Below are 12002 nucleotides of genomic sequence, written 5' to 3'. Positions count from 1 at the left end.
GGTCCAGCGCTGCTAGAGCCGCGGTGTATGGGGTCGTAGAGGTGGCATAGGCTAGCGCTATATTGTGCGCTCGCGGTACTTTCAGGTGCTTCAGTAATATTGCATACTTGTGGCGTTCATCGGCGACATCCACCATCATTGTCTCTAAGCACATCCGGAGCTCCGTGTACTGTGCTCGATTCTCATAGGTGAAGTCTGGAAACGTCGGTGTGGCAATGTATGACGCCGTGGATGGCTGATACATCGGCGAGCGTTGGGGGAGAGACCTCCTAGGCGAGTCTCCTCTTGCGCCTCTCTGTGGGCTGGTACCGGCAGGGTACCATGGCCCGCTGGTCCAGGTGCTATTCCTCGGGGCTGGTCGTGCGTCGTGCTCACCCGTGAATAGAGTCGGGGGTCTGTAGCGCAGCGCCGCGGGGGTATAGCCTGGGCTGTACTGGACCTCCTGGTCCGGTGGAGTACTGTGCTGTCGTCGGGCTTGGTTCTCCTCCTCTCCCTCTTCTTCTTCTATCAGGTCCTCTAGATCCTGTAGTCGTTTATTTAGCTTCTCCGCAGTGTATGCCGCTCCTTCCTTGTAGCTGGGTCTCGCTTGGACCGGTCTGGGAAGGGGGTCTGCGGGGGGTATAGGCTTGGTCTGTTGGTCAAGTTCAGGGTCGCTTGCTCGGTTAGGAGACGCTGCCCTTGACTGTTGTCTCGACGAGTTCCTTGAACCCCTGGCGGAGGGAGAGGGTGTTGCCTTGAGGATCAGCTGCTCCATTAGCTGCGTTTGTAACTTGTCGCGCTCGGCTTGTAGTCTGTCGCGCTCGGTTTCGCGCTGGATGAGAGCGAGGTCGCGCTGGTTGAGAGCGAGGTCGCGCTCTGCCTCTCTTTGGGCACCGTCAGCGGCGTGCTGGGTGTCTGCTCGGTCTCTTGCCATATTCTCTTCCGTCTGAAGGCGTCTCATCTCCAGGCGTATGCGCTCTTCTTCGCTCCGTTGCTGTGTCTGGAGTCGATCGCGTTCACCCTGAAGTCGATTGCGTTCACCCTGAAGTCGATCGCGTTCGGTAGAGGCTGTCAGGCTGACTAGGAACGCCTGTGATAGCATCCTCTCCGCTTCGCTGGGGGAAGACGGTTGTTGAGGTGAGCCGCTCCTGGCTGTACTCGTTGGGGAGTCCTGGAGCCCTATTTCCTCTGCGCTCTCCTCCTCTTCTTCCGTGCAGAGTTCTCTCTCTGTAGGGTTGTCTTCCTCCCGGGGCTGGTCGGGGACTACTTCTTCGGTATTGGCGGGGGGTAAAGGCATGTCAGCTCCCTCCTGGTCCCCACCGTGAGCTTGGTCAGTTACATTAGAACCCACTAGGGCCTCTGTGGTCGGGGAAACCTGGTCGTTAAGGTCAGACATAATTTCACTTTCTACTTTTACCGCGTTTACCGTTTGTCGAAGGCTAGGTAGTTGACTGACAGCGTAATCCTCTAAGTACTGAGGTGGCTGTCGTCTGCGCTGCGGGCGTTCTACGTTAGGAGGACCGTTTCGTGGAGTGTTCATCATAGGCCATTTCAATATTAATAACACTATATTAATATTACACTAGTTACCCTCCGGCTCGAAGGACCAATTGTAACTGAGGGGTACAATTCCCTGACTGTATTGATAAGTATGGTATCATTAAACCACTACCTGCTTTATGTACTTTAAATACTGGCCACACAGTACATGATGTAGATATGATGAACACTTTCCCACCTGATGAAACGAAGTCCACACAAATGTATAAATCGAATATTTTATATAGCAAAGGGTATATACAACGTTCACTTAATGACATTTATGATTTGAATGCACTTGTATGGCAAATGAGTATTCGTAGGTAAATCAACATTGAATGTCCAATCTCTGGTTACGCAGGGAGCAAGTATACAACCTGGTTCTTTAGGGAACTATAGCGATGGTACTTAAATGATTATAGCTGGATACACTAAAGGGGGGTCCCGCTGGTTGTAAGACAGTAGGGGGGGGGGGGGGGGTTAGGAGAGCCGCTGGCGATATCCCATCTGGCCGACGATTTCTTGGGAGAATTCAGAGTGCTGAACACGGTGCCCACAGAACCTCGGTCCGCAGATGAATACAGCTGGGCCCTCTGGTGGACGGTAGCTGCCGGTCCACAACGAAGAGACGTGAGGCGACCTCACTCGGGGTAGAGCGCCGTCTCACCTGGACTCCTCTCGGGGGGGTAGTTCCAACACTCAGCAGTGTTGGCTGTTATCCATGGCATAATCAAAGCACCCAAAGCATGTAGATAATCCAAGCCGTGGAGGGCTCGCCGTCGTCCGGGTGAAGTAATCCAATGTACAGGTCCACTCGTCCTGGCCCAGAGCTCCTCGGATGCAAGCACCACACGTGGTCTGCCCAGCCTGGTTAAGACTCCAGATAACGCCAGGAACGATGGGGGTACTGCTCACTTTATAACTCTAACCGAACGATGCACCATACATAATAGACTATTATTAACTTAATAGAAATACGTCCCACTCGACGGTATAGTGCCAAACTATGACAATTCAACTATTAATCCACACGATGTCTCAATGCCTATTCTGAGGCCAAGTAGGCCATACTGCACCACACGTGCGTCGTGGGTGAGGCTTCACGTCTGTTACTAGGTTGGAGGGTAAAGGACTAATGGACTAAAAGAAAGTTCTACTTTACTTGCGCCATATATATATGCGCTGTGAACAAATAGTACCATTCGTATTTCGCCAGACGTATTCCTACGCGGAACCGGGCTTGTAACGACATGTTCGTCGGCACGATTGAACTTGAACCAAGGGTCTTGGCTGCTGGCGCCAGGTTCTCGTCCAATGGTAGAATGAAACTATTATGGGCTGTTAGTAGACTAAAGGGATATTCAGTGTATATGTACAAGGAATATACAGGGGATATCAAACGATATACAAATACTATTAAATATATATCCATAAATAAATATATATATTCGGTTTAATCTGATCCTTCACAACACTTTCCCATTGTTTAAACTTTGTAAAACCCACACACACATATGGAGGATGATCTACGGAGTTGATTTATATAATAAAAAAAATATTCAAAAAATTAGTTATGAGTTATGAGGTTTTGTCCCGACAGCAGCGATATGTAGTTTCATCTTTCCTTGTGAAAATATTGTCATATTGTCTTGCTGGATCATGTATCAGATTTACAGCCTGCTCTGACACAGCTCTTGCCACTTTTTTATGAGAAGGCTGCTACAGCTTCTATGGTCAAGCATGGGATGGATGTACAGTGTGAAGCCACACAGTATCTAAATCCAGGACCATAATGGTGGCAGTGAAATCAATAGGCTTGTTTGAGATTGGCAAGGCCTGCGCACGACCGCGCAGGCGCGCTGCCTCACGCTGGGTTGTGAATGACAAGCCTGCTGGCCTTTGATTGAAAGATTGCAGAATGGGTACAAGGCCTGCCTGCTCTCTATAGAGCCTGAACTTATATAGAGAGCACATCTCTGCGCAACTAGAAACACTTATACTGACCTGGCCTGCTTCGGAGCTCAGTGGCCTGACTGCGGGCAATAAAAAAAATAAAAAATAAAAATAAATAAATAACATTTGTGAGTCTGCCAGGCCATGCCAGTCTGCCAGGCCACCGGTGCTAGTGCATTTCATACCCGCTTTGACAGGGACAACCAGGAGGTGCCCACCAAGGTTGCCCTCCCTGTAAATCTTCAACCCCTCACTCTCTCACCCACTGGCATGTGTACCACACTGAGCAGGACTAATACACATAAGGCAGCTGGCCCTGATGCCATCCCCGGCCGGGTGCTCCGGAACTTCGCTGGCCGATGTCTTTTTTTTTTATCCACTTTTTCTCCTTATTTTTAAATTTTTCTCCCATCCCAATTTTGTATGGCCAATCCTCCCCTTCAATTCTCCCCTCCCCTGTCTTGAACGTTGCTAGACTATGCCTCCAACTGGTCGGCTGTAGTGAGGATAGAAGCCTTGCATCACGTGTCCCCTCCGGTACACGAGGAGGCAGCCTGTCGCATCTTTTCACCAGACAGCGCGGATTCTCAGTGGCGAGGAGTAATGCGTGGGAGGCTCACGCTGCCCCCGATACTTCCTGTCTCTGCTCTACAGGCGTCACCCAACCGACCTGTAGGAGTCGCTGTCCACAACGTCCAATCCCCACCCATCGACTTTCCACCCGCTACCTCTGCCAATTGAGATAGTATGACGACTGGCCCAAGCCGCAGGCAATGCCGACTCAGGGAGTCGAGACCGGAGTCTCTTGCATTGGTGACGAGCGCAATCTCCACTACGCCACCCAGCCGCCTATGCTGGCCGATGTCTTAACTGACATCTTCAACCTGTTACTAGCCGAGGCAGTTGTCCCAGTGTCCTTTAAAAACGCCTCCATCGTGCCAGTGCTGAAATATTCCTCTTCCACAAGCCTCAATGGGTCTCATTCCCGAATATTTTTCAAAGATATATTCTGGAAGACTTATCTTGGAACCACTGAGACATAATCTATGACAAGTACCCTCTGAGTCCTGAACGTGCTGGAGATATGTCTTAAGTGGCTGAAACGGTCGCAGAAATTATATGATATCTGCTTGGAGAATGGCATTCTGTCGTAAACTCCAAAGCGCGTTCCCGTTCAGCTCATTTGCATACAAAACACCGCCTCCATAGCTCCTTATAAGGCAACTGGTGACGCAGCTGTGTGAAATGGAATGGCGGAAGTGCTTTGCGAGCCGCGTGATTACGAAACCTAGCGTCAGTCAGTGCCAATCAGAGAGCGTCTCCGAGAAATGCGGCTAGGTTTCGTAATCACGCTTGCGCCCATCAAAACTAGATTAGATTAATGTATTGGCATCATATACAGCTCGCGGTACACACCTGCCGCAGCGCGCGTGCACACACAGACACACACACACACACACACACGCGCGCAGTACTGTATATGAATGAATGAATGACATAAAATATATATAGCCTACGGCGGGCATAATGAACGTGCAGTATGGCTTATTATTCCATAATTAAGCCATAGGCTACTGTTCATTCGTAGGCGCACACAAGACTTGTTATGGAATATTAATGCAGTCTATTTCCACCGATTAGCTTTAGTTCTAATTTATTTATCCACTGTCATTTCAGTGTTGGTGTATAGGCTATATAGTGTATTTCAATATAAGTTTAATTGATTAATGATATATTCAAAGGAATGCAGGTTTATAGCTATATCAACCCCCTCCAATGTACAGTAAATGACCAAGTATGGACTCTTTTTGTATCACAAACAGTACTGTATTTGCAAATCTGGTATGTCATAAATGTATAGATGTAGCAGTACTGTCTGTGTCATGTGTGTCATATATGTTATGATGAATTGAAAATGGGGGACCCTGATGTAAACAAGACGAAATTATTTCTCTGGTCTGCATCCCCTTATGTAATTGAGCTGTACTGTACTGTACCCATTCTGCAATCTGTTAATGAAGTTTTCAATCAATCAATCAAACAAAGGTCTGTCCCATTGTATACCAATCAATGGGATACATTGCATGTTGACCTGCATTCTTTCAAATGTATATAATTAATCATTAAAACACATGTGTAACAAATAAGAAATACAAATTCCACAGAAGGCATTAAATTATTATTATTTTCAATCATTTCACAATAATTGCATAATTGTGTTTGAATATCTGAGTCATTATTTGTCCGAAATAGCTGGTTCAGATATGGTTAATCCAGCTGCCCTGTGATCAGATGAATCCATATTATTTATTTTTCCGACATCAAATTCGTAATTTCTTATCGTACAAATATTGTCATATTTATTTTAATTATGATTAAGTAATTAATTCCAAGGAGGCCTGTAGCGTTGACGTGAAGGAATCACTATGAGAACACAGTCTGTCAAGTTATAATAACATTTTAAATTAGTCAATCAATCATGAGATTTGATCGTGGGCTGAGAGCATATTTAAGTGTGCTCCTCAGCACTCTTAGATCTGCTCTCAAATAAGATCTCAGGAAAATTTGAGGACTCCCACTCCCAGCCCTAATATGTCTTAAATAGGCCGAAATCTGGCTAAGACAAAATATTTTGTCGTAACTTCGTTCGAGAATGAGACCCAATGACTTCCGCTCTGCTGCATTTAACATTAATTCCTTCGAGAGGCTGGTCCTGGCTCACCTCAAATCTGGCCTTTCAGCCTCACTGGACGAATACCAATTTACCTACCGTGAGAACAGGAGCACGGAGGACGCTATCTCCTCAGCCCTACATTCCGCCCTCTCCCACCTGGATGAGAGCAACACCAATGAGAGAATGCTGTTCATCAACTTCAGCTCAGCAGTCAACACCATCATCCCCTCCAAACTCATTTCCAAACTTGGTGACCTCATGGAAACCAAGAGCCTCACCATTAACCTCTCTGTCTGCAACTGGATACTTGACTTCATAACTAACAGACCCCACTTTGTTAGGATAGACAATCTCACCTTCTCCATCCTCACCCTGAACACCGGCGTCCCACAAGGCTGTGTGCTGAGCCCCCTCCTCTACTCCCTCTTCACCCACAACTGTGCGCCGCCCCCTATCTCCCTGTCTCCGGCTGTCCCTGAGCAACGACCGGAGTGTTAAATGTCCCTTGACTAAGACGGGGAGGACGTGACCCTCTTTGCGCCGCCCCTGTGCCTCAAATAGATTGCTATCAGCTCTATCTTTAATCTTTCAAAATGTTCAGTTGCTATCGCTATTAGCTCTATCTTTAATTTTTCAAAATGTACAGTTGCTATTGCATGCACTCATCTGTGTTCCACTACACACATGAGTGCATGCTTACCAACTGTCCGTCTGCAACACTACTATCACCAACATCTAAGAAGGGAGATCCCCCCTTGAATGGCCCTTCTAAGGTTTCTCTCCTCCACACTGCCTGTGGAGCTTTTTTCCCTATTGTTAGGTTTTAGTGAGTTTTTCCTTACCTTCGCGTGGGGTATGTCTGGGAGTGCTTGCATTCTTTCATTTATTTGCATCCATCTAAAAATGTTTGCACCTTATGGTGTTCTTGTTCTGTTCTTGACTTATTGTTATGTTTTCTTCTTGACTTGTTTAAAGAAGATCTGTACGGCCCATGGGGACATTAACGTGTGTTGTCGGGCCCTATAAATAAATTTGATTTGATTTGATTTGAACTGCACTCCTATACATGGCACCAACACCATTATCTAGTTTGCAGACGACACAACGGTGGTGGGCCAAAAACAATGATGAGTCGGCCTACAGGGAGGAGGTCCAGCACCTGGTGGTGTGGTGCACCAACAACAACCTCATCATGGTCTTCAGGAAGACTAGATTTGGCACGCATGCCCCCATCCATATAAACGGTACCGAGGTTGAGCGTGTCTCCAGCTGAATAAAACAGATGAAACATATAGAGCTGCAACCAGCTATATAGCTCGCTCTATAAGGTAATAATATTAATATATCATAATATCCAGACATGTTGTTGACTTATTCAAATTCAACTGATATTATACTGTCAGGTTTATTTAGTTTTTTTTTTTCATCAAAAGCATTTTCCTCCTTTGAGAGAAAACACTTTCATAGGAATGGGCAAAGTGTTTTGCTGTTTTGTTCGACACTTAAATTGTCTTGCAGTATGTGCCGTTGCCACACCAGCTTTCAAATAGCACTGGCTGGTCTCTGAGTGAAAGTAATAAGCAATCACAATGGGAGCACTCTCTTGGCTTTAAAAGTGCGTCTAGGATTATGAGAAGCTGTGGGTAGAGAAGTCTGGAGCTCCCGCTGAGGGGCTATATTTGTCCACCTCAGCATCTCCTCTAGTGCTGTGGCACAGCATGGAAGTTCATCTGGCAGGCTAGGCCCTCTCCCCAGGGGGGGGGGGGTCTCTGGAGGCCTCCAAACAACAAAGCGTGGCTCCATTAAAAAACGCTCAGGATGCAAATGCAAAATACGACACTGAGCACACTGGAATAGACTGTAGCACAGATCAAGTCGCAGAACCAATTTGAGGGAGTTCTCCGTATCTGGGAAGTTGTTTCTGAAAGGTGTCATCTGAAGGCACGGTGCTGCAACATAATTCAAAATGCCTTGAGTGATTTAAAGGACTACCAGGTGTTTATATTAGATTCAAATGTATTGTCATTATACAGCACAAGTACAACGAAAATAAGTTTTCATGTTTTAAAGAGTTTTAAAGCTGGGTTAAAACGGATGCCAAAGCTGCTGTGTGACGGACCAGTAACAAAACTGATTATCTACAGATAGTTAACTTACTGTTGCATTTTCCAGGGCATCGTATACATTATTTATAATGTGTCTCTGCTGCTGCTGCTGGTACAAACCACAAATCCCTCCAGATAGAATAAAGCTATTCTCATGTGTGTGTGTGTGTGTGTGTAAGAGAGAGAGAGAGAGAGAAGTTCCCCAATCTCACTGCCACAATGACTGAGGAATTGACTTGGGCGGGATTACAGAAGCACTTACTGGTGTCCACGTGTGTGAGGCAGGGAGATGCATGGATGTTGGAGCGTGGAAAATAGAGCAAAGGAGGGAGAGTCGGGACAGAGCAGGGGAGGGAGAGATAGCGATAGAGAGAGAGAGTGAGAGAGAGAGGGGGAAGTTTACCGAACACAAGGAGGGGATGAGAGTGTGAAGAGCCAGAAGAGGAAGCTGTGCTGGGGGGGGGGGGTTGAAAGAGAGCAAAGCGACGGAGGACATGAGCCAGATATAAAGAGTAAATAGAAGGCAGTCATTGAGAGCAGGGGCAGATGGAGGAGTGTGGAAGCGAGCAGATGGTGATACTGCTCTGCTCTCGTGAATTCTTCTTCCCCGACATTATTGTTTAGGAAATGGATATTACAGAAGACATAATAGCCTTTACCAGAAATACCCCCATCCCCTCCATTTAATTCCTGCCGGTTCTGCTGCTCCTAAAGCCAGATAAACCGCTTGCTCGGCGTGCCGGATGGGGATAGAGAGAGGTGGTGGCAGAGTCTTGGTGCCATTCATCGAGAAGAGAAATAGTCCACCGGCGTGGGTTTATTTTCTGCGGCCCCCGGTGCAATGCATACCAAATCAATATAAGAGCGGTCGAAAAAATCCATGAAGGTTAAAGTGTTACCAATCACTTCCTGTCCGTCCGGCTGCTTCCCTTTTTTTACCAGAATGTTTTTGCGGCATAAATACAAATCCTTACAACGTATCAGTCACAGGGATACAGTTGTGTTTTTTTCATTTAAGAAACAGGGAAGGCCTGTTTGTCTGTGTTCATAAACTGTTTAATGTGTAAAGACTCCATCTCTGCTTGGCTGGAAGGTACATTCCATACACAGTATCTTAGTATGGATTGTTGCTGCTTAAGTTATACAGTGACCTACTTTAAGCCCCTTGCTGTAGTTATCCATTCTAAGAGTGATGGGATCTGCAGCAGCATACATACATCACCATTCCATCAACCCCTGTGTTTGTATTATTATTTTCTTTTAGTAAGGGGATGATGAGCCTGGTTAGTCCTTTCATCAGCAGCAGATTGTTACAAATAATAGAATAGTGCTGATGTCCTAATTGGAAGAATTCAACAGCCTACTGTACTTTGAAGTGTAAAGTATGTGTGGTTACAGAGAAGGGGTTCCTGGGAGGTCAGCTATTGGAGGTATGGCTTGTTATTACGTACACTGGTCGGGGCTGTAGTGTACTGTATACAAGATATTACATGGCTGTCATGTTTCCACTACTAGTGTAAGCTGATCAAATCATCTGTGTGTTATCCCGGCTGGTATTCATATAATTATATATATATATTTTTATCAATAAATACAAATACAAAACAGTCATCTGAATTGTAAAAATGAAGAAAACTCTAACGTGGCATTTGGCTTTATTTGTTTAAATATGCACTAAATATTTGAGTGGAAAGTAAACTCTGAATAAAACTCTTCCGGAGTGTGCTAGAATTTTTTTTAAGGCGAGACTACCCAAGTGAATAGGCAAAAAACTATATTTGAATAGATATGAATGAATTTTTGAACATGTATTCTCCATATTCCTCCAAACAATCACTGTATCTAGCTCTGTCAAACAGAACAATCATAACAGCAACAACATTTTAAAATAGAAAAACAATAAAAAAAAACATTAAAAAAAAGGAATTATATATGAAAAGTCAAGAGCAATGTATTTAGTTAGCAGACAGGGAAGCTAAGCTTATTGATCCCTACCCCCTTACATTTACACTTGTTCTTCCATTAATTTGACTAGATATAACATAATTTAGTATAATACAATATAGAATATACTTTTACTTATAGTACGAAAAGAAAAAAAACTTGATTCACTTGACAGCAGTGAATACAGTACAGAACTACATAACACAATATTATAGCATAACTGTGTTTATCCTCATTACTCATTTCTGTATTTTTCTAATGTGTATTTTTTAAACTGCTTTTTAAATTGTGCCATATGTTTACTCAGTTTGATGTATTCGGGTAAATTATTCCACAACTTCATTCCACTTTTCAGCGTAGTGTGTACCATTGGTTGTTTAAGATTCCCTCTCCCTCTTAAGTTATATTCTCCTTCCCTGTCTCTGAACCATTTTTGAATTTGTTTGTATCTGGCTTTGTATACAATGAGGGCAGTTTTGAAATCAACTAGGTCCATAAATTGCAATGTTTGTAGCTTTATAAATAAGTTATTGGTGTGTTCATAATATCCTACATTGTTGATTATTCTTATTGCTTTTTTTGCATGGTGCATATTGGCTGTAGAGTGCTTTTGTAGGTATTACCCCACACCTCCGCACAGTAGTTCATATATGGTAGGAAGAGTGTACAGTACAGTGTATACAGTGTTTTTTGGTTTAGAATGTGTCTTATCTTACATAAAACACCAACACTCCGTGCCAATTTAGTCCTGACATATTTGACTTGAGGTTTCCAGTTGAGTTTGTGGTCTATTATTACACCCAGATATGTATTCTCAAATACCCTTTCCAGTTTAATACTATCAATCATTAGTTCGACCGGTATGTTTTCTTGTATATCACGTTTACCAAATATCATGCATTTGGTTTATTTAATGATCATTTATTTGCATCAAACCACACTTTCAGCTTGGATAGCTCAGCTGCGACATTCTTTAACAGCATTTGGAGGTGTTCTCCCTCACAGAAGACATTTGTATCGTCAGCAAAAATTACATTTTTCAATATTTTAGACGCATTACCTATATCATTTATAAATCAAATCAAATTTATTTATTTATTTATAGGGCCCGACAACACACGTTAATGTCCCCATGGGCCGTACAGGTCTTCTTTAAACAAGTCAAGAAGAAAACATAACAATAAGTCAAGAACAGAACAAGAACACCATAAGGTCCAAACATTTTTAGATGAATGCAAATAAATGAAAGAATGCAAGCACTCTCAGACATACCCCACGCGAAGGTAAGGAAAAACTCACTAAAACCTAACAATAGGGAAAAAAGCTCCACAGGCAGTGTGGAGGAGAGAAACCTTAGAAGGGCCATTCAAGGGGGGATCTCCCTTCTTAGATGTTGGTGTAACTGAGGGGTACAATTCCCTGACTGTATTGAATAAGTATGGTATCATTAAACCACTACTGAGTTATGTACATTACTACTGGCCATACAGTACACATGTATATGAGATGAACACCCACACAATAACACGGCTTAACAAGGGAAGTACTGTTTGTAATATTTATTAGAAGAGCATCAATATTATCTTACATTTATTAAGAATTAGAGTTGCGCTTGTAAGGCGAAGAATGTGCATGAATAGGTCAAGAGCGTAAGTCCATGAGCATATTACGAAGGGGATAATTAATACCACCTGTAGCATAAGAATTATATAAGGTACACTCGTAGGTCAGCTGGAGATACTAGGGGGGTTCCCTCCGGTTGTAAGCCAGCAGGGGAGAGGATTTGTCGGTAGCAAAAGTCTGGATCA

This window comes from Notolepis coatsorum (assembly GCF_963971535.1).
Source record: "Notolepis coatsorum genome assembly, chromosome: 14".
NCBI lineage: Eukaryota > Metazoa > Chordata > Actinopteri > Aulopiformes > Paralepididae > Notolepis > Notolepis coatsorum.
Note: the sequence above shows the minus strand (reverse complement) of the source record.